This window comes from Antechinus flavipes, chromosome 4 (genome assembly GCF_016432865.1).
Source record: "Antechinus flavipes isolate AdamAnt ecotype Samford, QLD, Australia chromosome 4, AdamAnt_v2, whole genome shotgun sequence".
NCBI classification, from domain to species: Eukaryota; Metazoa; Chordata; class Mammalia; order Dasyuromorphia; family Dasyuridae; genus Antechinus; species Antechinus flavipes.
This window is the reverse complement of record NC_067401.1, coordinates 259868551-259893800: the sequence shown is the minus strand read 5'-3', so window position 1 is coordinate 259893800 and position 25250 is coordinate 259868551.

Here is a 25250-nt window from a genome sequence, read left to right as displayed (position 1 = left end):
CCAGATGACCTCTAAAGCTCCTTCTGAGCTCTAAATCTGTGATCCTGTGATTGAACTTTCTACTCTTCCCAACAGAAAAACCAATTTCCTTCTTTACTCTCTGAATATTGTTTGATTTCTGACTCTTTTGACCTGTGACTCTGAATAACAATTAGAGTCTATAGCTCCAATTCCCAGGCCTGGCTCCTGTTATACTATGATGACATACTTAAGGCTTAATCACACCCAATTCTAATTGGAACCAGATCTCCCTCATGCTTGCTGATGTGGTACAGTAATAATTCAATATTCCTCATCATGAGATTTTCTATACTTCTTACTCTATGATAAAGTTAGAATAAGCCTTTTTGAGTAAGCTTTGGAGAATTCTCTTTGCTACTATTCCACACCATCATGCTATTGGTGATAAATGGCAGTTGTGATAGTGATCCTTTTTTCTGGAAAGACTGTATAAATTGAAGTCCCCCACATCCCACTCATACCTGGACTATCAAATTGCTTGCCACTCTGTGCCCATTTGAATCACTGTCCGTCTGTCTATATCTTCCTATGATGTGCTTAGCTGTATCAATAAACCTTTTTGACTCCTTCCATTATCTTTGTGTTGCTGTATGCCATTCACCTGAACTCCATTCTAATTTGTATGAATGTTCCAAGCTTTTATGGTTTCTCACCCCATGGTACTATCATCAAATTTCTGCCCCCTCTCTAACACTTTTGAAGCTGATCTCCATCAGAGCAATCAACTTCCCTGTGTGGAAGTCTCAAGGATTATGTAAAGTTCTTGGAATTATGGGAAAAAACCCACAAAATTGGATGTGGTGACAATTATTAGCACACCTACTGTATTAATTCTGGCACAGAGTGAAATGGTGATAATGGGGATGGAAAGAAAAGAATGACTATAAGTGACAATATGAAAAAAGAATTGGAGAAATTGGTTATTGAGTACATGATTGGGGGAGGTGGAAATAATATTTAAGCACAACTCCAAGGTTTTGAGTTTGTGTGACTGAAATAATAATGAAGGAACTGAAGAAGTCTAGAGGGGAAACATTTTTTTGTTTGTTTTTGTAAAGATGATGAAATTGGTTTTAGACATGTTCACTTAAACTGTGGTGTACAGGAGCAGGACTAAAGTTTAGTTGAGGAATCAGTAATAGAGATGTAGGTTTATAAACCATCCAAATAAAGCAATTAGGAATTATGCCCAAAGGGCTATAAAACTGTGCATATCTTTTGATCTAGCAGTATCACTCCTAGGTCTCTATCCCAAAGGGATTTTTAAAAAAGGAAAAAGGATCAACTTGTACAAATATAGTTATAGCAGCTTTTTTTTTGTGGTGGCTAATTATTAGAAACTGAGGGATGGGGGAATGGCTAAACAAGTTGTAGATGTGATTGTGTTTGGATATTATCGTACCATAAGAAATGACAAGTGGGATAATTTCAGAAAAACCTGGAAAGACTTATATGAACTGATGCAAAGTGAAGTGAGCAAAATTAGTAATAGCAATATTGTAAGGTGAAGAATAGTGGATTACTTTGCTATTCTCAGTAATACAATGATTCAAAACAATCCCAAAGGATGCATGATGAAGGATGCTATTCACTTCTAGAGAAAGAATTGGTGTCTGAATAAAGACTGAAGTATACAATCATTCTTATTTGGACCATTTTTTTAATAATATTTTCTTCAATTGTATGTTAAAAGAGTTTTTTTTTTTTAATATTTTGGGTTTTTTCAAAGTTTTGAAATCCAAATTCAGTCCCTCTCTCCCTCTCTTCTTTCCTTTCCCCTTCCCTCTATCTTTCCCTCTCCCCTCCCTTATCCTGCCCCTCCCTTCTTTCCTCTCTCCCTACTTCCTCCTTCTCTTCCTCCCTGCCTCCCCTCCTTCTTTCCTTCCTCCCTCCTTGTCTGTCTTTCCTTCCTTTTTTCTTTCTTTCTTTCTTTCTTTCTTTCTTTCTTTCTTTCTTTCTTTCTTTCTTTCTTTCTTTCTTTCTTTCTTTCTTTCTTCTTTCTTTCTTTCTGTCTTTTTTCTTTCTTTCTTTCTTTCTTTCTTTCTTTCTTTCTTTCTTTCTTTCTTTCTTTCTTTCTTTCTTTCCTTCTTCCTTCCTTCCTTCCTTCCTTCCTTCCTTCCTTCCTTCCTTCCTTCCTTCCTTCCTTCCTTCCTTCTTTCCTCCCTTCTTTCCTTCTTTCTTTTTTCTTTCTTATACAAAATGACTAATATTAAAATGTTTTGCATGATTGCCCATGTGTAATTTATATCAGATTGCTTTCCATCTCAGAGAGGGAAGAAGAGATGAAGGAGGGGGAAAATAGAATTTGGACTTCAAAACTTTGAAAAAAATCCCACATGTTCTGTTTCAACATATGATTGGAGAAAAATATTATTAAAAAAAGTAAACCATCTAAATAAGGCTGATAGTTGAAGCCATGGAAATAGACAAATTATGCAAGTACATGAAAAGAATAGAAAGCTGAAGATAAGACATGAAATATGCACACATTTAGCAGGTAGAAAGAAGAAGAAGACTCATTGAAAGAGAAAGAATAGGTGAAGTCAGAGAATAAATAATACAATATACTGTCAAGGAATTCAAGAGAAGAGAGTTTCAAGGAGCAAACAGGATCAAATGCTATAAAATGAGGTTGAAGAAAAAATACTTAGCATGGTAATTAGGAAATTATTGATACTCAGAAGGAAAAGTTTCAGTAGACTATGAATAAAGGATGGTAATAAAATTGATGGGATAACTATAGAATAATTTTTCTAGAACTTTGGCAATAAAGGAAACAAAATTACGGCAGACACAGTATAGAGTCAATGGAGATTTGGGTATGCAGAGGGGAGGGATGGAAGTACAGTAAATAGGCCAAAAACCCAAACAAATATAACTCCATTATTATCTCCATTTTATAGATAAGAAAACTAAAGCTCAGAAAGATTAAGAGACTTACCTAGGATCCCACAGCTAGTAAGTACTTAAGGGAGATTCAAAATGAGTTCTTTCTGAGGACAAATCCATCAATTTCCTCACTATACCAAGTTGTTTCTTTCTGTCCCAAGGGAACTTCTCACCAGAAAGGGCCAGAAGGCACAAGCTTCTTATTAGAGATTCCTGGAGAGATAATCTCCTGTTGACAGTCACTGTAGGATGTAGTATTCATGGATGCTAACCTTTTAATTATTGTCAATAAGTCTAATGAATCCAATTCTCTCACCATTTGGGGAGGGAGAAAGACTGAGCTTCTAAGGTGTCCACCAGTTTGAAAACGGTTCTTTCTACTCTGCCACCACAGGATGGAAAACAAGGGCAAGGCTAATGAATGTGTATGTTTCATGTCTTGCAGAATGTGTTTTTGGCTCTCCTCTACACATTTATTGAACTTTAGGGAGTGACACTCGATGGGATGGTTAGTTGGTTTTCCTTTGAACGAAGGGGACAATTAAATGAGAACTAGGGACTTCCCCCTTGATATTACACTACAAAGAACTGAGAACTAGCTCCCATAGGTTGCCTATTCTACAGCAAGAATTTTAGGACCCATTTAGAATCTCATTTCTCCTTGAAAGTTGACTCCACAAGCCACATTATTCTCTTTCTTTTCCCATATTATATCTTCCACTCATTTTTTTTTTTTACATTTAATCAAGTTGACTTGTATTATTGTACTGTTTCATGTATATAAGGGTTTTGATTTTTCAATTAGATTGCAAACTCTTTGAAAAAAGAGACTATATATTTGTATTCCTTATTTCAGAGATTTCAAAACAGGGTCTATAGCCACATTGTATCAGATACGCTATAAATTGTAGCCTGAACCGGATTAAAATGTAATTGAGAAATATATTTTTTTAAATACAACAAAACATAGATAATGTTACTATATGGTTTTCTAAGTCAATATGTATCCTGCAGGGATCTTTATGTATGATTTAGTGTATCTTTTTAATTTGAGTTTAATTGAGTTTAATTTGAATTAATTAATTTAAGTTGAGTTTAATCAACTGTCCTCTATTATCAATTAATGGTATTCAATGACTATTTCCTGGGTATCTATCAAGCAGGCATTCAATGAACTTAGAAAGTTAAATGAAGGAAGAAATTGCTAGAATACTGCACAGACTTTGCAATTAACATTTTGCAAATCAAATTTAACACTTTCTTAAACCTCTAAAGTCTCTTACAGTAAGTCTATAATCCTATGATCTCTTCAAATCAATGCAATGCACCAAGTACCAAAGCCATGGGCCTTATTCTGTCTCTCCCTTCCTTTCCCCTTTTCCTGTCCCACCTGCATGAAAGTTTACATCTATGTTATCTTTGTTTCTATATGTGGAAGATGATCCTATTTCTTGATGATTTTCAAAGAGTTCTGAAATTTATAGATGAAAAGGTTTACATAAAATATGAACCCAATTATATAGCAAGGACTATACAACTTTTTCTTTGTCCAGTATGGCTAACCTGGGGAAATGGTTAGAACTAGATGCAAGGAAGTCAAGTATCTTCCATTAAGAAGAGGGAGAAGAATGTATCTCTTGTGCCAGTATCGCTTACAAAACATGAAAAGCCCATGTAAACTTTGGGTAAACTTCTTATGAATCCACTGTATTAGTAGGAACAGAAGACTCATTGCCACTTCTTAGACATTCTAGGATTTTCATAATTTGAAGCCTCCTCAGCATGTTCTTACCAGTTTTTCTTCCAAGCACATGATATATAAGATTGAGAAATATATTGTTCAAAGAGGAACAATGTTATTTATAAGTCAAAAAAAAAAGTAGGACTTTTGATAGAGCTCAAGAAAAATAATGACATCTAACTATGAGGAATCCTGCCCCCAAAACCTGTATAGGTAGTTCTAATCAGCTATAATTGTGCTCTGGATTGGGGCTCTGGCAGATGACAATCTCGTTGTCTCAGTATATATCACTGACTGAAGTTTTCTGCAGTTCCATTAGGGACTCTTACTGATTGTTAAAAGTTTTTTTCTTTATATTGATCTAAGATCTGACGTGGTAGCTCTTATTTTTACTGCTATTACAACTGTCTCAAAAAGTTTAATTTTGCCAGTACAATAGTTCTTTAAATACTAGATAACTATAATTTGCAACCTAAACCTTCTCCAGTCTAAATCCCAAATTCTTTCAATTAATTCTCATATGACATTAGTTGGTATCCCATTGCTTTCTTTTATATGTGCTCTAGCTTTTTAGCATCCTTCTTAAAATGTAGCACCCAGACTTTAACAAAGTATTACAATTGTGGTTTGACCAGGGAAGAAGATCATAGGACTATCACTTCACATAAAGTAATACACAAAGGGAAAGAAGTAGGAAGCTTCTATCTGAAGCTCAAGTACCCCCAAAATGGGCAATATTCACAAATGCGTAATATGGTTCCATTTTTGGCTGTCAGCTTTGAAAAGTGCTAATAAATGAATTCATACTAAAGCATTAATTTCCCCCTATATCCCTCCTGCATCTTGGAAATACACTATTAGCTCAGTTCCATCCTAACACTAATCTTACTAAATATACAACTCAGCTGACGTCTGACTGCTGGATGAATTCTTATCTCAGCTTGAGTCATAAATGTCATAACTGGCTTAATGGGTTATCCTCTTGATTTGCATTTCAATGGGGACCAGTGCTTTAACTCAAAAGAATGTCTCTAATAGTTTATATATTAGCAGTAGACCTGAGCAGATGTTCTAGGAAAGGAGACTTTCCAGTATCCCTTAAATTATACCAGCTGTCCCATTCACCAACAATAAAATTGGTCCTGCACAATACATACATGGGAGAAAAATCAAGTTACATCAATAAAATGTTGGTTTGCATCAAGAAAACCCTCTACTATTTTTAAAGACCATACACAGGGCTCAGATATAAGTTGAATATCTCTGTGAAATAGACTGTATGTCAGTGTATATGTTTCAGGGTTATGTGACTTTTTTTTCCAGCAGATTTCCATACCATACCTGGTATGGAAACTCTCCATCTCCCTCTTCAGATATAATGAGGAGTCCTAGGGAGTTGCCCAAAGTTCATAGAGTTAAATGACTTCTTATGTACTCTGCAACTAAACACTCCAATATGTGTTAGCTCCCTGAATTAGAACATTAGCTATTTGAGAGCAAGGATTGTCTTGCTAGTGTCTTTGAATCACCAGTTCTTGATACAGTGCTTGTATAATGGGAGTCTCATGTATAGTGTACATAAACTTGCTTAGTTAATGCAACTTCTTTATGTGGAAAGCTTGAGGAGCCTGATTCAAGGAGTAGTTGTGATGATGTGGAATGGAATTACCTTGGAGAGACTGAGGATCATGTATAGATATTTTGTACCTAGGTCTGGGTACTAATTGTATAGCTCAATTCTGGCCTATGTTCTTTACCTCAGGGCTCTCTGGGGATCTTAGGTAATTCCATTGTGGACTGTGCCTGGAGGATAACAGTGTTGTAAGGGGAGAACATAGGTTCCTTCTCTTCTGAAGTCATGTGGACCTAAGAAAGGACTTTGGTCCTTGGCTTCAGCCTTAACATTTGACATCTTGACTTTGACATTGTATGTATTTCTTTCTAGGTGAAAGGAGTGGAGCCTCTGATCTTGTTACTAAAGATCTGGAAGGTATTTTAGCATTCTAGAATTCCAGATTCTGGATTGTAGCCACTATAGCTAACATACCTTAAAGAAATAGGAGTGACTTTGGGAGTGACATTCATATCTGAACTCACCAGTAAACAAAATAAAAACTCAGGCATTATTTGGGATGTGAACTTATTGGGACCAATATTATGAAGTAACTGAGATAAATGATGTTCCCAAGGTATTGGGGGGGGGGAGACATTTGTGGCTTTGTTCTTCCTCTACCTTTGAAGTAAATTTTGTTGTTGTTTTAGTCATTTTTCAGTCATGTCTGACTCTTGATGACCATATTTGGAATTTTCTTGGCAAAAATACTAGATTGGTTTGCCATTTCCTTTTCCAGTTTATTTTATAGATTTTCTAGATGAGGAAACTAAAGCAAATGGGATTAAATGTCTAGGGTCACACAGCTAGTGTTTGAGGATTTGAATTCATGAAGATGAGTCTTCCTGACTACATACCTGGCATACTATCCACTGTGTAATGTAGCAGCTGAAGTAAATATCCTGCAGGAAAACTAATTGATATTGATATTAAGGAAATGGATCCTAGCTTAGTGAATAATGCCTAATGTTGGAGGAGGGTATTGTGTTAAACACAGCTGATAGGACTTGAGCTGATGGCATTAAGAAAAAGATATTTCCAAATTCCTAAAAGTACTCTAAAACAGTGGGATCAAATTCAAGTAGAAACAGATCCTGCCAGTCACATAGAAAACCTTAATGCATATATTTACATTCCATTTGCATGATCTCCTAGCTATTAAGTGTCAGAGGTAGTAATTTTGAACCTAGGTGTTCTCTATTTCAAGCCCAGCACTCTATCAAGTTGCCTCATTTTCTGAGTTTTAATGATCCTGAAAACAACGAACTATATCCAGAATTGAACAGAAAAAGACTTGGCAGAATTGCCTTAAGGGAATTGAAAAGTTCTTTGAGTGATCCTAAGCTCAATCTTGAATTCTTAAAAAAATAAACATAGGTATTCTTCCTGAACTGTGGTGTGGCTACTAGGCATGAAATACTATATTGTTTGAAGATTTGAATTTGACTTTCACCAAAAGGACAAAGAGAGATATACATGTTGGGCAAAAGAATGAAGGAAAAATGGTTCAAAAATTATTAAAGGAAAAAAAAAAAGGAGAAGCTGGTTACATAGTGAGAACAAAGGGTATCATCTATGTGAGGACCAAAGAATGTATAGGAGGCCCTAAGTGCATTGGTTGGACTCTCTGTGGCAAAATAATAGAAAGATATTGATAAGAGTCACATAAAGTGGTCAGGTAAGGATGGATCTTGATATTTTATACCTATAGGTAACATTTGCATGATGATATGAGCTCAAAGGATCATAAAAGTTTGTTTAATTGCTATTTTTAATGTATTTTACTAGAGGGAAATTCAGAAAGAATTATGTTCAACCCCATGATTTGCTTTGTTGTTGTTCAGTTGTTTCAGTTGTGCGAAGGCTTTGTGACCCTATTAGGAGTTTTCTTGGCAAAGATAATGGAGTGCTTTAACCATTTTCTTCTCCTGCTCATTTTACAGATGAAGAAACTGAGGCAAACGGGATTAAATGACTTGATCAGGATCACAGTGATTGAAGTTAGATTTGAACTTGAGGAAGATGAGCTCTATTCACTAAGCTCCTTAGCTACCCCCATGATTTTACAGACAGAATTAAATTGATAATAATAATCACATAAGTAAGAAGAATTGAAGAAAATATTTGAACCTAGACCTTCCTTTATAATTCCAGGTCTTGTATCTTTTGGGGTTGTGGAGTAATTTCCCTAGATAATCCCTAAAAACAAACAAACAAACAAAAACAAAAGTATGAACTTGGAATCTTGGAAGCTGTGTTTCTAACTTGGCTGACTATTCTCTCCATTTACGATTGGTGGGGGTAAGTATCCACTTAAATGAATTTTCAGGATCTCTCTCAGCCCTAGTTCTAGTCAGCTACTCTAATGTATGTCAGGTTATCTCTTTTGTTCTACCTCCCTGTTCACTTATCATGAATATATACATGCAAATACATATGCATATATTTAAGCTACTAAAGCTTTAAATTGTACTAAGATTTTTGGGACATCCCTAATAATAATGATAATGTATGTATATGTATATATACATATATGTAATTATAAACTTGGGCATCTATGTATATTTGTGCCAATATCTTTTATGAATCTTTGTCTGAATCCTTCCAGTCTCTCATGTCAGATTTGTGACTCCCCATAGTAGTTTGTGTGAGGCACCCACTGGGTGCTCAACAAATGTAGCTGGCTGGCTGTTTTATCATGCTGCCTTTACTCTAAAGATTCCTGGCACACACAGAAAAGAATCCAATTCCCTGGTGGTACAAAGGGTCCAGAGGCACAGCTGCGAAGAGAGAAACAGGAGAGTGTTTACTGTTTCTCATGCATAGCCAGGGAAGTGCTGATGATGCACTCACACTTCAGGGTCTTACAGATGGAGGGAAAAAGCACTTAGCTATAGCATTCATTCTCTTTGAGCTTTTCATGGGCATTCTTTCTCCCTCCTCTCTTTCCTCTCTTTCTCTTCCTCTCCCCCTCTCTCTCCCTCTCCTTCCACTCCTCTCTTTCCATCGTCTTCTTTCTTTCCCCTTTCTCCCTTTTCCTCTTTTTCTTCCTCTCCTTCCTACTCCCTTTCTCCTCCTCTCTTTCTTCTTCTTCCTTCCCTTTATTCTCCCTCCCTTTCCCCCTCCATCTCTTCCTCTTTTCTCTCTATCTCTCCTTTCCTTTCTCTTTTTTTTTCCTTTGCTAAAACAGCAAAACCCAAGGCTGCCAAAAGAAAAGAAAGTGATTTCTCCAAATCCATTTGTTATCAAATATGTATGCTAAATAGGGTGTTCATTTTTTAATCCCAGGTTTTGGTGAGAGAAAGTGAGAAACTCAGCTGCACTTGGGGATATGAAGGGATGTGTGTGTGTGTGTGTGTGTGTGTGTGTGTGTGTGTGTGTGAGAGAGAGAGAGAGAGAGAGAGAGAGAGAGAGAGAGAGAGAGAGAAAGAGAGAGAGAGAGAGAGAGAGAGAGAGAGAGAGAGAGAGAGAAAGAGAGAGAGAAAGAGAGAGGGAGAGAGAGAGAGGGAGAGAGAGAGAAAGAGAGAGGAAGAGAGAGAGAAAGAGAGAGAGAAGAGGGAGGAAGAGAGAAAGAAAGATACAGACAGACAGACAGACAGACACACAGACACAGAGAGAGAGACAGAGAGAGAGACACAGAGAGAAAGAGTCACAGAAACATAGAGAGACAAAGAGAAACAGATACAAAAACAGAGAGACAGACAGAAACAGAGAGATAAGAGACAGATACAGAAATAGAGATAGAGATACAGAAAGAGACAGAGAGAAACAGAGAGGCAAAAAGATAGAGAGAGAAAGACAGAAGGAGACACAAAGAGAAACAGAGACAGACAAAGCGACAGAGAGATAGAGACAGAAAAAGTGAGGCAGTGAGAGAGAGAGAGATAGAGAAGAAAGAAGCAGGATGGAGGGACAGGAAGGAATCTTCTCCAAGATAGGGCAGGGATCTAGCTGGAAGAAGAGGTCAGCCAAGAAAAGAAAGTGAAAGGAGACAGTGAATCTGGGAAAGTTTGCCTGGTGTTCTGAATCGTGACTTTGTACTGTTCCCTGGCGTACTCACACACACACACAGAGCTCAGCAGAGGGCAGGAGCACTCTCTTTACCACATGGATGCAGCTGGGAGTTGGTGAAAGAGGAAGCTAGCTGAAGCTTAGGCAGGGGCTGGGGCTGTCCTGGCTCCTGTGTTCTCCTGACCATCCTTTGCATCCTTTGCACTGTGTTCAGTTTCCCTGCTCACCACTCTCTCCCCGCCTCTGGAGAACTCCAGGAGGACACCCATGGCTCAGGCAGCTGAAAGGTCATTTCGCTCCAGTCTCTCTTCCTTGCTGTTTGCCTCCCCTGGGGCAAGACTGCTGACCTGTCTGCAAGCCTTTTGTTTTGATCTCTAAACACTTGCAGCTCCCTGGGGAAAGCTCTTGTCAGGAGCAAATGTGCATTTATGTCAGGTATCTGTGTGCCTATGTAGGGAAGCAGGTAGGACTGAATGTCAGCCTTCTAGACCTAAATTCTGCCCTCTGCCTATCACCTAGGGAGTGTGTGTGTGTGTGTGTGTGTGTGTGTGTGTGTGTGTTTATGGAGGGAGGGAGAGATAGAAATGGGAAGAAAGAGGAGTGAGTAGTGATGAATGGGTCTACATGGAGGGTTTTTTTTTTGGGGGGGGGAAGTATATTTCAGGATTATAAAGTATGATTGGACGGTCACTTCTGTGGATTTCTTTATGATTTGCAATTCTTTCCTATTTTTTAATTAATTTTTTTCAGTGAATGAAAATCTATTTTTCTCTCTCTCTCCCATCACCCTCTTCACTGAAATATGATGAAAATAAGGGACAAACCTTTGTACCAAACTTGTATCAGCAGTAATGAGCTAGGATTTGAGAAGTCTCCCCAAAACAAAATGTGAGATTTCTGGTGGAGGGGACTGTCTGCCAAGCCCACTATTATTTTGAGTTAGAGCACCAATATAACATATAATGAGTGTGCTAGTTCTATTATTCTAAGGTAAAAATATGAACAATGTTTGCTGTTAGGAGAGGGCCCTTGAGGAAGTAAGAGTTCTTTGACCCCCTGCCTGGATTACCTGTTTTTTTTTTTTTCCTTTTTTTAAACCAACCTCTATAATAGCTAATTAAGAACTATGTTCCCAGGTGGGCTATCACACTGCCTTCTCCTTTCCCTTGATTTTCTTTGTAACTATTGCCAAGATTTGTAGAAGGCCTCTGAACTCAATTAACTGTGATTTATTATGTAACTAATAATTAGAAAGTGTTGATTCTGTGCTAGGTCCAGTCCAGACCTCCAGCCTTCCATCTGGTAAGATTCACCCTGGGTTGTGGGCGCCTGCTGACACAAGTTCAAGTTCAAAAGGAACACTATCACCACTGGAGATTAATCCTACCATCATCCTCAAAAGAAAAGGCCTCAGACCCCATATGGATTTTCTCTGTGTGTTGCTGACTTTATTAAAGAATCCACTGGACGAAGGGAAATGAGACCTTTGCCTCTTCTAAAAGATTACAACACCAAAAATTTATTAGCACTTTCTCCTCCTCCCCCCACCTCCTTCTAGTACCACATGATTGAGGAACTGATTGTACTTTGCTTGAGAAGATGCAGAGGAATGGAGGCCATTTTCATGCAGCAAAGTATAATGGAAGGGAAGTATTTCTTTAATTGTATTGCATTGGAAAATCACATCTTTCCACTTCTGGGGAATCTCTAGCTTCTCTTTCCCTATCCAACCTAAAATACATTGTAAAAAAAAATTGCAGAACTGAGGTGGGACAAAAAAAAAGAGGCATGAATTGAATTATCTAGCTTTCATTTTCTAACTGGATCCATTCAAATAGATGAATTTCTAATGGAGTCTAATTTCTTGAATCATGAGATTGGTGCTTTCTGCTGTATTGAAAGAGAAGGCAATGCAAGGATGTAGTGACTATATGTAGAATGCATCTTCCTTGTTGCTAGGAAAGATGCAATTTCAGTTTTCCCAAGAGTGTCATAATTTACCAGATGCTCCAATACTTAGCACTGGATAGGTGTTCTTATCTCAGAACTAATGGGTACCTAGGCAACTCCTGGGATTACTTTGAGAATGTATATGGGGCAAAATCATTGCAACTTCCTCAGTGATATAACTAGGAATTTTTGCTTCAGGGGCAAGTACTGCAAACAGTGTGTTATTTTAACTCATCATTCTGCTAACCTGTGTTGTTCCCTTGATGCCAAAGGGCTAAAGTGTTCTTAAACCCTTTAAATTCAGCACCTGCCTGCTTCTAAAAATCCTTGGTCTCCTCTTTATGGCTCACATAGGTTTCTGATTATAATTGTGAAGGTCAGTCCCAAATCAGTACTGGTGAAAGGAGAATAAATTGTATCCTGAATTCTCTTCTCATAATCACCAGAGTTAATACTGTGTAGGTTTTAAAATTTTTATATTTTTTATGTTTCATGTTTTCTTTTATGTTTTCTAAGTTTGTCCTGGCCCCACCCCAATATTCATTTTTATGCAGTTTTGGGGACATCCTGATGTCAGGTAGAATCTTGAAAGTCTCTTTCAAGATAGTAAACTAGGTAGAATGGGGAGAAAGGATTAGCAATTCACCTTTCTACTATATACTTGACTCCTTATAATAATTGAAAACTCTGCTTTGAAAACTTCATTAGAAGAACTGGTAAACAGAATGCTTTCATATATTGCTGAGAAGGTATGTTTATGGTAAATATGTTGAATCACATAGCCCTACTGATTTACCTTAAACTTTTCTCCTGGATTTTATTTTCACTATATAGAAATACTGTTAGTTTTATGTATTTATTTTGAATTATATGATTTTAATCAAATTATTGTTTCATTTAGTTTCTTATTCTCTAGCATTCCTTAATATCATCAGGCCATCCTCCTGATGGCATTGGTCCTCTTTGAGAGGAAGGATGAACAACAACAATAACAACAACAACAACATCAGGTCATCAGTAAATAGGAATATGTTTGTCTCCTCTTTGCCTGTCTTTATGCTTTTATTTATTTTTTTGTCAATTATGATTTAAGATAGACTTTCCCATGGAAGAAGGTGACCATCAAATGTAGCATAATTTATTTTAAGGAACATCCTGCCTTTGTCAATATTTAACCTTTCTGCATTCATTTTTTCCCACGTATGCCCTGTAAGAAGTCTCTAAATGGATCATCAATTTCCATGATTTTTGCTCATTTATTAAAAATGTTCAATGAGCATTTACTCTTTGCACAACATTCTATTAGGACTATGGGAAATACAAAGTTTAAATAAATGATTGCTGGCTACTCTCATGGAACTTAAAGGTTCCAGACATACTGAAAAGCATCATGAAATTAATTTTCATTTCTTTATGAGTTCTCATTGCTTTCTTCATGGGGGATGTAGTAATAGTTATTATATGATGCATAATAATATGTTATATATTATTATATAATATAACATATATAATTAACATATTATAATATATAATAATATAACTATATATATGTAGTCATCAGTACTATTTATTAGGTGGAAGATTCAAATACTTTTTAGACAGAGCTCAAATGATAGTCAAAAACAATCACATTACTGTCTCTTTAATAATGCCTATTCATTTCCCCCAATAAATTCTTATTGTCTTCCTGACTAATTAGCAGAAAGGTTCTCAAGTGCTTAAAAGAATCGCATTTATTATGTTGATTGATGCTGAAGGGGGTCTTTGAAGTGTTTTCATAGTCCTGTTGCTTCTTTGACTACAACCTTTTCCTTCCTCCACTTATAGTTTTGCCATTTTTGTGACTGTGGGGTCGGTATCATGAAAGTCAATGGGGTCATGTTCCCTATAGTTCTTGGTGACTCTACTGTCTCCAAGCATGTCCCAAGCTCCTTTCAAAGAGAGAATGTTTCGTTTCATTCTTTGTGCATATATCCCTAGCACCTAGCACAGTGCCTGACACATAGTAGGCATTTAATAAAAATACTTGATGATTGATTGACTTGGCTTACCAATGCCCTTTCAAAACTTTTCCTGTACACTAGTTTTTCTATTTTGACTGAGAGCAGTTTGGTATTGTAGCATATTTTGGGGGCATCCCTCCAACTCAAGGGATAAGTTCCCTAGACAAGGGACTCTATGCCACTCAAACTCATAGTTTACAAGCCCTCACCAATGTAATTTTTTTTTTATCTTTACCTTATTTTTTACTTATTCTGTACATATATTTGTATATATTTATTTGTATGTTGTCTCCCTCATTAGAATATAAGCTTCTCAAGGGCACATTTTTTGCCTCTTTTTATAATCCCCATCTTTTAGAACAGTACCCAATATATCCTAAGTACTTAATAAATGTTTGTTTATTGGTTGATTGATGTGGAAAAATCTTAAACTCTGGGAAGAGGAAGATAGATCTGTTAAATCATACTGTTCCAGAAGTCAAAGACTAAATAAGCAGATATTCAAAAGAAACTTTAGTGGAGTCACTTGCTGTGATTAAAATCACATAATTATAGATTTGGAGCTGAAAGGGATATTAGGGGTCATTACATCTCCCCCATCCATTTTATAGGTAAGGAAAGTGAAGTGCATACAAGTTAAATAAATGACCAAGAATCCCATATTGATAAAATTTGAAGCAGGATTTGAATCCAGTTCTTCCTGATTCTAAGTCCAGTGTCCTGTCTAAGATTTTTTGCTAACCTATGCTTCCTCTCCCTCCCTCAATCTCTCCCAACCCTACCTCCTCTCCAACAAAAGACTCACACTTTACCCTCCGATTGCTTCTCCTACAAATATTCAGCAGGACTCTAAGTAAAACTAGAGACCAAAAAAACCTTATTTCTTTTGTTTTTTTTATTGTTCAGAATATAACCTGATATCTGAAATCCAATTTTGATAGCAACAAATACTTAAGAAAATTTTACTTCGAGAGAAAGAAAGAGTGGTGGAGTAAATGAATGGAAGCTATGGTCCAATCTTCTTCTGTGTTTTGGGATTTATTGATAGTTTTCTGTCATTCATGCTAAGTCTCACTTTATATTTTTGATATTATGCATATCAATCCAATTTTGAGATTCAAGAAACATCTAATTGAGCTAGATGTTCTTAACTTGGTGTCACTGAATTAAAAAAAATTTTTTTTGATTACTTTTTCAGTGTAATTGATTTTCATTGTAATCCTATACATTTTATTTTATGCATTTGAAATTATTATTCTGAGAAGGGACCCATAAGCTTTATGAGACTGCCAAAGGGTTCTGTGTCATAAAAAAAGAATGGTTGGAATAAACATAATAAAATGAATAAGAAATAAATGGTTCATTCTCTTCTAGTGCCTTCATAGATAAGTGATTTTTGCATGCAAATTTTTGACTAGTGATGGTAATAGGAATTTATTCCACGTTTGCTACATTGGATTTTAATTTTAAGGTCACCTAACTGGTACTTTTCCCTTCTTGGCAAAAGAATCACCAGTGGGCTCTGCAGTCAGAATTTTTCAGAACTAGCAGATGATTCCTCTGAATGAATAAGTCCCCAAGAGGGAGAAGTGTGCATTAGAGTGAGGCTGCCTTAGATTTTTCTCCAGAAGAGGATTCAGACATTTTCAAAACTCAGCCATATCACCACCTGCCCGATTCCCAAACAGGGGAATAGAGAAAGGATTGGGGGCCGGAGGCTGGGAAATGGGGTGGGAGTAGGTTTAAGCACTGTTTCCCTGAAAGCTGTATTTACATCTGCATATGATGAAGTTTACTGTTGGCAATATTCTGAGAGTTACCACAGAAATCAGCATTTGCTAACAGAATAGACTGCAATCTGCTTTAGGGTGGTAAACTATGCACTTTATATTTAGTGCAGCAGGCGTTCACTGACTCTACCACATACCAGGTATTGTGCTCCATGGCGAAGGGCATACAAAAATACATATGATTCTGTCCCTGTCCTCAAGGAGCCTATAGTCAAAGACATGCGCCCAGATAAATTAATGAGTGAATGAAAAAGCATTAAATAATATTTTAATTTAATAAAATTTAATAATAACTCAATAAATTTGAAAAAATTATTAAATCCTCACCAAGTGCCAAATACTGTATTAAGCACTGGGAATACATAAACAAAAACAAGACATTCTTTGTTCTCAAGCAGTTTACATTTTGATGGAGGAAAGAATATATTTGGGATATGTGCATACTGGGAAGGGAGTTTGGCTTGGGGAATCACAGGTAGATGAGAGAAGCAAAAGGCAGTACATAGTACATAGAAGAAATGGTAATATTGATTTGATTACTATTCCCAAAGCAAAAAGTGGAAGAGAGGAGGGCAAGTTATACATGTAGCATCTTGCCTTCTGCTTTGGAGGGTGGGATGGAAAGTGAAACATGGGTAGGGCTAGTTAGATATAATGGATTAGGTGAGTTTCTACTCACCCACCATTCAGAACAGTTCATGCTCAGAGTGAGACTTCAAAACTGAATGGATCAACTTTCTAAAGGAGGTAGAGTATGGGATGGTACCAGAATTGTGGTAAAGCTTCCCAATATTTGACTGATTGGCCACAGCTGAACACACTGTACCTTGACCCTAACATCATGATGTTATTAATTCTTTTCAGATATGAAGTTCAAACAACAAGGCACTAGTTATTCCAGATGAGGAGAAGAGGGGGTAGCAGAAGGATAAATGATAAGATGTCCAAGGTAGATGGCTGAATGGGATGGGAAGCATTGTCTGGAATCAGTAAACTATACTGAATTAGATACATTTATATTCATTAGATTACACAGCATAGTTGATATTGCAGATAAAACAAAACCTTGAATATAGCAAGTATTCAGTATCTATTGAATGAATGAATGATACTGAGACATAATTTGGCACTTTCCTTTTATTTTTGACTATGGACTCTGGAAGCTTTGTCTATAGATTTTCTTCTCATTGATTTCCTGTAGAAGATGATGTTTCAGAAAGCCAGGAGAACTTTTTTGAATCTTCTTTACTCTAAATGGTCTAGTTCAAAACGGAAGGAAAAACAAAACAAAAACAAAATAAAAATCTCTATAGATTCCTTTTCTGCCAAGTACAAGCAAGATGTACACATTTCATCATAGACTGAAGTTAGAGGATGACTGGAGATTAAGTGAAAATGAAACAGGGCTCACGCCAGAATTGAACATTTTGGAGGGATCTTCAGAGGTCATCTAGCCTTTCCTTTTCCACTTGCAGGAGATATACTATATAAACCCTCCTGAAGGGGAGTCAACGTCCAGAAATAAGACTGGGGATAACAAAATTATAGACATTAAGGAGGAAGAGACCTGAGAAATCATCCAGTCTAATCTTATAAGATTTCAGGTGATGAAACCAAGATTCAAATAGGTTATGGGACCCTTCTGAAGGGATTTTTGAAATAATAGAACTCAACTCCTTCATCTTAAAGTTGAAGGAAATGAGGTTAAGGTGCAGTGATTTGTCTAAAATCACAAGACAATAAATGTCAGAGATGGATTTGTCATTTGATTCCAAAGTCAATGTTTTTGCTGTGTAACCAAACTGCTTTCTGTTGTAAACTTGACTATTTCTACATCTGGTGAATGTCTGCATAAAAAACTGAGAAAATCAAGAAACTCTCTAAATATTTGGTATCATTTAAAAAATATATCTTCGTGCTTAGCTTATTTTTTTACTTCTTATCTTTGGGCTGTGTAATGGTGTTTATACACACATATGATATATGTATATATATGCATACAGATAGATACATATACACATATATGTAGATATATTTACACACATGTATGTATATATATATCATACATATATAAAATGTACACACACACACACAATCTTACACCAGACAGAACAAGTGCTCAGAGACTCAATTTACGTAAGTCGTTGTGCCAAGAAGCAGCCTGGATTTCATCTTTTATTTTCAGCAGCACTTTGAGGAAGCCTTCCTAACATCTGAGGTCCCTTCCAGGTCTAAATCTAGGATCTTATGATAGAGTTGGGGCTAAGAGACAAACCAAGATTAGGAAACAGAAGGGCAGAAGATGAATAGAAGATAGCTCTTCTTCAATCATGAAAGTCCAACTTTCTAGACACTATGGTGGGGAAGGGGAACTAGAGAAATTTTAATGGGGACAAATTCATAATTTGATGTCTCTTTAGGCTTCTTTAAAAATCTTCAAGTGTGGAGAATTTCTTCTTAGTAATTGATATTTTTTATATCTAGTTTCCTAAGAATAGGATTATTTCATTGCTGGAAAGAAAAATATAAGTATCCATTTCAAATTAGTATCAGAAAGTTCTAGGCTCCTTGACCCCCAAATAAATACAGGTCAATAATATAATTTATTATATATGGAAAAGATTTAATAGAATAAAATAGAATTTTAATAGAAATTAAAAGAATTTAATAGAATTTATTTCAGATAATATTTGTAAAATGCTTAGCATAGTGTCGTATGTAGTAGACACTATATAAATGCTCTTTATATTCCTCCCTTCCATAAGATTTGTTAGCCCTTGTGAGGCCCTTGCTTTAACATGCGTGGTAATTTGGAATCCCTTTGTTCAGTGGTTCAGTTGTTCCTGGCTCTTCATGACCCCATTCAGAAGTTTCTTGGTAAAGATACTAGAATAATTTGCCATTTTCTTCTCCAGCTTATTTGACAGATGAGAAAACTGAGGAAATCAGGGTTGAGTGACTTGCTCAGTCCAGGCCCCATAGCTCTATCCACTATGTCACTATCCACTATCAGAAGATCACAAGTAATTAGGATCTGTTTCCTGTTAAAGTTTGAGGAGCTTTTTGATTTCAGTTTATCATGCTTTCAGGTTCCATAGCCTTTGCTAACAAACTATAAGGAAAGAAACTAATCATGTAATAATTTCATGGTACTTTGTGACTTGTTTATAATTTAACTTTTTTTTTTCCTAGCATGGAACAGAGAGCCTTAGGAAATAGCCTCTGGGACTCCACATTATTGAACAAGTGACAAAGAATAGATTTATCCTGGTTCAGGTTTCTTCTAACTCCACCTTCCCCATTCTAGTAGCTATAAGGTTGGCCCTCCTTGAGTGAAGAGGAGCTAGCTTTTCCTCTTCTTCTCCTCTCTGTTTCTTAATCTTGTTTCTCAGTCCCAGCTCTATCACAGATCCTAGATTTAGATCTGGAAAGGACCTCACATGTTATCTAGAAATTTTCATTTACAGATGAGGAAACTGAGGTAAAGCAATTTGCCCAATGTCACACAAATAGTGAGTAGCAGAACCTGTTTTCAAATTTAGGTTCCTTGATCCAAATCAATTAATAAGCATTCATTAAGCACTGATTATAGTCCAGATACTGTAATATTGGTAGGGATAAAAATATATTCTGTAGTGTTCTTTCCACTGATTCCCATGCTGCCTGCCCTTTTTTCTTGTAAATGTACTAGTGCTGTTAATTCATCTTCATCTGGGATGTCAGCAAAAAATGATAATAGGCTAGTCTGACCATTGCTTAAGTGCTCTGGGACTCCAATCTGGAAACCTGGAGAATTCTTCCATGTTGAGAAATTCTCGTGAGTAATCCTCACATAGTACCTGCCTAGTAAATGAATGCTGAATGAAACTCTCAAAGGAAACACCTTTCTTGATCTGCTTTCTATTTTGAAGGTGATAAACACAATTTAGTTTCTGTCAAGAAATCATTATAAAAGCAGTAAAATTTCCCCACTTATTTCTACCAAAGAAATTGAAACTTTTCAGAACTCTGTCTCTTTGCTTACTTTAGATCTCAGTTCCTAAAAAGGTAATATTGGTATAATAGCTAGGAAAATCTGGGTTCAAATGCCCCCTCTGACATTTAGTCATTATTTGACCATCTGTGAGACACTGGATCTGAGTCTCAATTTCCTTATCTGCAATGGGCTTAGTTACTTTCCTTCCTTACCTAGAGTTGTGACATAATATATAAATGTCATTGTTACTTGTCCCTTCCCTTCCCCCCATTTTTTTTTTTTTGCCAACTTAAAAGCAAATGGAATAGATTTCAATGAGGAAAACTACAGGGTAATATTTTAAGAGGAAAAATAGCTCTGTAAAATACCACATAGGCAATTATAAGATTAACAAAAATGTGATTGAAAAGGATTAGGAGGTCAAAGAATCTTGCAAGTTGAATGTGAATCAATAATAAAGCACTGTCAAGAAGGTTAATATAAGGTAGGTATCTCAGAAAGTAAAATTGTATTATATAAAGATGAATAAATAGAATTTAAGTTAAGTAGGGACCTTGTGAATATATTCCCACTATTTGCTAATCAGACCCTCAATATAAAGTTTTGGTCTATGCCTTTTAAGAGGAACTTTCTTAGATATTTGCTAGTTATGTGATACTAAATAAGCCAATTTCTGTTTGCCTCCCTTTACTCATCTGGGAAATGGGGAACATAATAGCACTTACTTCTCAGTGCAGTTATAAAAGGAGAAAATTGTAAAGCACTTAGCATAGTACCTGGCACACATTAGGTGCTTAATAAATGTTAATAAAATGAATAACTGTGGATAATTCTAGAAAAGATCAATAATGAACTTTATTGAAAATCAATGACAAATGAAGGTCAGTGTAGATAAAAGTTTTTTTAACCCCCAAAATGAAGACTGATAGATGACAATAATTATATCTAAGCATGAAGAGGGGTAAAGAAAGAGTGTTGCACTTGGAGTCATGATAGTATAGATTCCGATATTATCTTTGACACTAGCAGATTATTTAACTTCTCAAATAAATTCCTAAAATTTATCTATTAGGTTATAGATGACTTGCTATCTTTTCCATATTGGGACTCCCTCATGCTAAAAAAAAAAAAATCATAGATCCTTCTATATTCCAATGACAATAAATAATAGTATAATTTATATAGTATTTAAAGGTTTGCAGAATTCTGGGAGGTAGGTATTATTACTATATCCATTTTACACATAAGAAAATGGAGACAAACAGATCTCAGTGCTTTGTTCAAGGTCAAATAGTAAGTGCTGGAGGTAAAATTTGAATTCAGGTACAGTGCTCTATCTAGTATTGTCTTTGGGCAAATAGAACACTATTATATATCCATATATGGTGTTGGACTTTTTCTCATTGTAAAAAGAGCTACAAGAACAAATTTAAGTTAGACATATAGACATTCTTACCCCCAAGTGTTTGTCATAAAAGTTGTCATTAATAATAAATAAAGGCTGAAAGTATTTAATAAAGGCTTGAAGTCAATGGTATTGGTAGTGAGGATGCATGTAAAGTAAAATAGAGCACCAATCTCATCATTTTGGGTTCAGATGTGACCTCAAACACTTAGTAACTGTCTGGTCAATCCCTGGATACATTCATTACATTATCTATCCTTCCATAAATAAGCAACCTGATTGGTTGAATTAACAATCACCCAGTAGTCAGTTATTTTCAGCACAGTCTGCAGTTTATGTTTTAACTCCTACTTTAACTCCTAGTAGTCATGGTGATTTTAACAACAACAACAAAAAAGTACTAATGAATTTTTTTTTGTTGTTGTTCAGTCACGTCTGCCTCTTTGTGACCCTATTCGGAGTTTCCTTGGCAAAGATACTAGAACAGTTTGCTGTTTTCTTCTCCAGCTCACTTTTCAGATGAGGATCTGGCAAATGAGGCAAACAAAGTTAAAAGACTTGCCCAGAGTTATATAGTTAGCAAATGTCTGAGGTAGAATTTGAATTAAGATCTTCCTGACTTCAGGCATAGAATTCTATTTATTGCTCTACCTAGCTGTCCCTTAAAGTCTTTAGTTTTCTTCAACGTTTGATTCAAGGCTGGACATAATTCAATATGCTTTTAATTTCTGCTACTCTTGGCTGAGGCTGGTAGATTGCTTGAGCCTGGGAGTTCTCTAAGCTATTGAGGGCAAAAGCCTATTGAGTATCTACATTGCATCTAACACCAATATGGTGAGCTTCTGGGAGCATGTGAGGAGGGACACATCAATCTATCTAAGAAAGGGTGAACTGGCCTTGGTTAGAAACAAAGAAAGTTCAAAGTCCTTGCTCATCAGAAGTGAGATAGGTCCCATGAGTAGCAACAATACTTCCAGCCTGAGTAAAATAGTAAGATGTATTCTCAAAAATAATTCCAAGCTACCCAGGCTTTACTCAAGTACCATTTTTTATATGATGCTTTAACTGATAATCTCAATTTACAGTGTGCCTCCAAATACATTGTATTAATTTCTTTAAAACACACACACACACACACACACACACACACACACACACACCCCACTTCATCCTTTGAATGTACCTGAGGATAAAGATTTCCCTTTTTTTCCTCAATAGGATTTTTTCCTCAAATATATGTAAAGACAGTTTTCAACATTCATTTTTATTAGACTTTGTGTTCCCAAATTTTTCCCTTCCTTCATTTTCTTCCTCTTTCCCAACAGAGCAAGCAAGCTAATATAGTTAAATATGTGCAAACCTTTTAAACATATTTCCATTTAATCATGTTGTACAAGAAAAATCAGAACAAAAGGGAAAAAACCATGAGAAAGAAAAAGCAAACAAATAAGAAAGGTGAAAATACTACGCTTCTATCCACATTCAGTCTCCATAATTCTCTCTCTGGATGTGGAACGCATTTTCCATCCCAAGTCTATTGGAATTGAAGGGCTTTCATTTTTGCTTTTGTATCTGGAGTGCCTTGCACAGTTCTGGATATACATTAGCAGCTTAATAAATGCTTGTTGATTGATGGGCTCTATGAGAATGAAGCTAATCCTTTGCTCTCAGGCTCTGCAGATGGCAAAATGAGAGGGAATAGCTTTAAATCACAATCAATTATACAGATGAAATGGAAGAATTCTTTACAGTAAGGGTGATTAAACATTGAAGTCTCTACCCCTGGATCTCTTTTAAAGGATGATTTTATTGTAAGAACACCTGGAGTTAGGGGGCTGGAAGCTATGTTCTCTCAACTTCTCCTAATAAGATCCTGTGTGTCTACCCCAAGGTCATTTTTAATGCTGGGTGATTAGTAAAAGTCAGTAGGATGCTTAGGCAGAAATGCAAACTCACCACAACTATTTGCATTAATGGCTGCTGAAACCAACCTGAATAAAAACAAATCTTACAAGGTCAATAGCAGCTGCAATCTCAGGAATGGGGTGTAACCACAAGTAGGACACTGGCTAAAATGAGTTGTCAGTGCTTGTCAAGCTCTCCAAAGGCATCAGGTAGTTTTTCTTTTTTTTTAAAAATTTCATTAGTGGGATGGCATTAATTAAGGCAGCATTTAGCAATAAACCAGGAATTAGATTTCTCCCATTTATAAAGAATTACAATTGGGAGAAAAAATAATCCAGTTGATGGGATAATAAGCTTATTCTTACATCACCCAGGCTAAATATTATTAGTGTTATTTAAAATATCATATCAAATTCAAAGGGATTTTACTCATATGCACAGGATTCAGAGTAATAATCTTAAATGCTGCTGCCAAAACCATGCTTTGTGATCATCTTTTTACTTTGTTATAATAACAATTCAGGACATAGTGAACCTTCCTTGGATTTCATTCAATTTAATTCATCCAACATTATTTTAGTTACTTAGCAAAGGCAAGACCCTGTTAGGTGCCTTTGGGAGAGGAGATATAGAGATGCATAAAATATTGGTTTTTACCCTGATATCAACAGTCACAATTCAATAATGAACTCAATTCAATAATAAATTCAATAATGTTATTCTCAGGATGAAAAGACAAACCTGAAATGACTCTTCAAGGAGTTTATAATCTAGAGGAGGGAAAATTATATATGTTTACAAATAGATGTAAATTCAAGTAGAATGTAAAAATGCAAGAGACACAAGGTACTATGAAAGTTCACAAAAGGAAGTGATTACTTTTGGATGGACAATGCATTATAAAATTTGATGAAGAAGATTTGAAAGATGGAAAGGATTGTAACTAGTGACAGTTAAGGAGAAGTGTGTCCTAGGAGTAAGGAAGAGTAATGAACAAAAATAAAGGGAAGGGAAAGCAAGGATTACCTCTGGAAAATGGCAAGTGGAACTCTTTGTTCAGCAAGTGCCTTTCTATAAGGGAAGATGCAAAAGATCAGGAAGGAAAGAGAATGGAGTCAGGTTTTAGAGGACCTTGAATGTCAACTTAAAGAGTTGAAACTTATTTTGATAGGCAAAAGAGAGACAATGAGTCTCTGGGTAGAGTGGTCAAACATGTACATGAAGAAAATTAACCTGGCAATGAGACTAGAGCCCGGGAAATCTAAAAAACGGACTATTACAATCACCAATGAAGATTTCAAAGAGCCTCTTTTCAGTGGACATGATAAAGAATGGGTGGATATCCAGCTGAAGTGTGCCAGTAAATGTTTAACATACCCATAATGCATCTTTTAAAAATATGCTCTCTCCCTCCCGCCCCTAATTACATGTTAAAACAAATTTTTAACATTTGTTTTCTTTTCCTTTCTTTTCTTTTCTTTTTTTTTTTTTGGTGAAAGTTTTGAGTTCTAAATTCTACCCTTCCCTACCTTTCTTCTTTCTCTCCTTCCTAAGATGGTAAGCAATTCTATATTGGTTGCTATACATGTGCAATCATGTGGAACTTTTCCACATGTCATTTCACACAATAAAACTTGATTGAAAAAGAAAGGAAGAAAGAAAGTGAAAAATAGCATGCTTCAGTTTATATTCAGATAATATCAGTTCTTTTTCTGGAGGCAGATGACATACTTTATTGTTTGTCTTTTGGGATTGTCTTAGATCATTGTTTTACTAAGAATAATTAAGTCAGTTGTTACTGTGTACAGTGTTCTCCTGGTTTTGCTTACTTCATTTTGCAGCAGTTCATGTGAGTCTTTCCAGGTTTTTCTGAAATTATTCTGCTTGTCATTTATTATAGCATAATATTTTCTATTACAATCATATACTGTAGTTTTTTTAAGACAT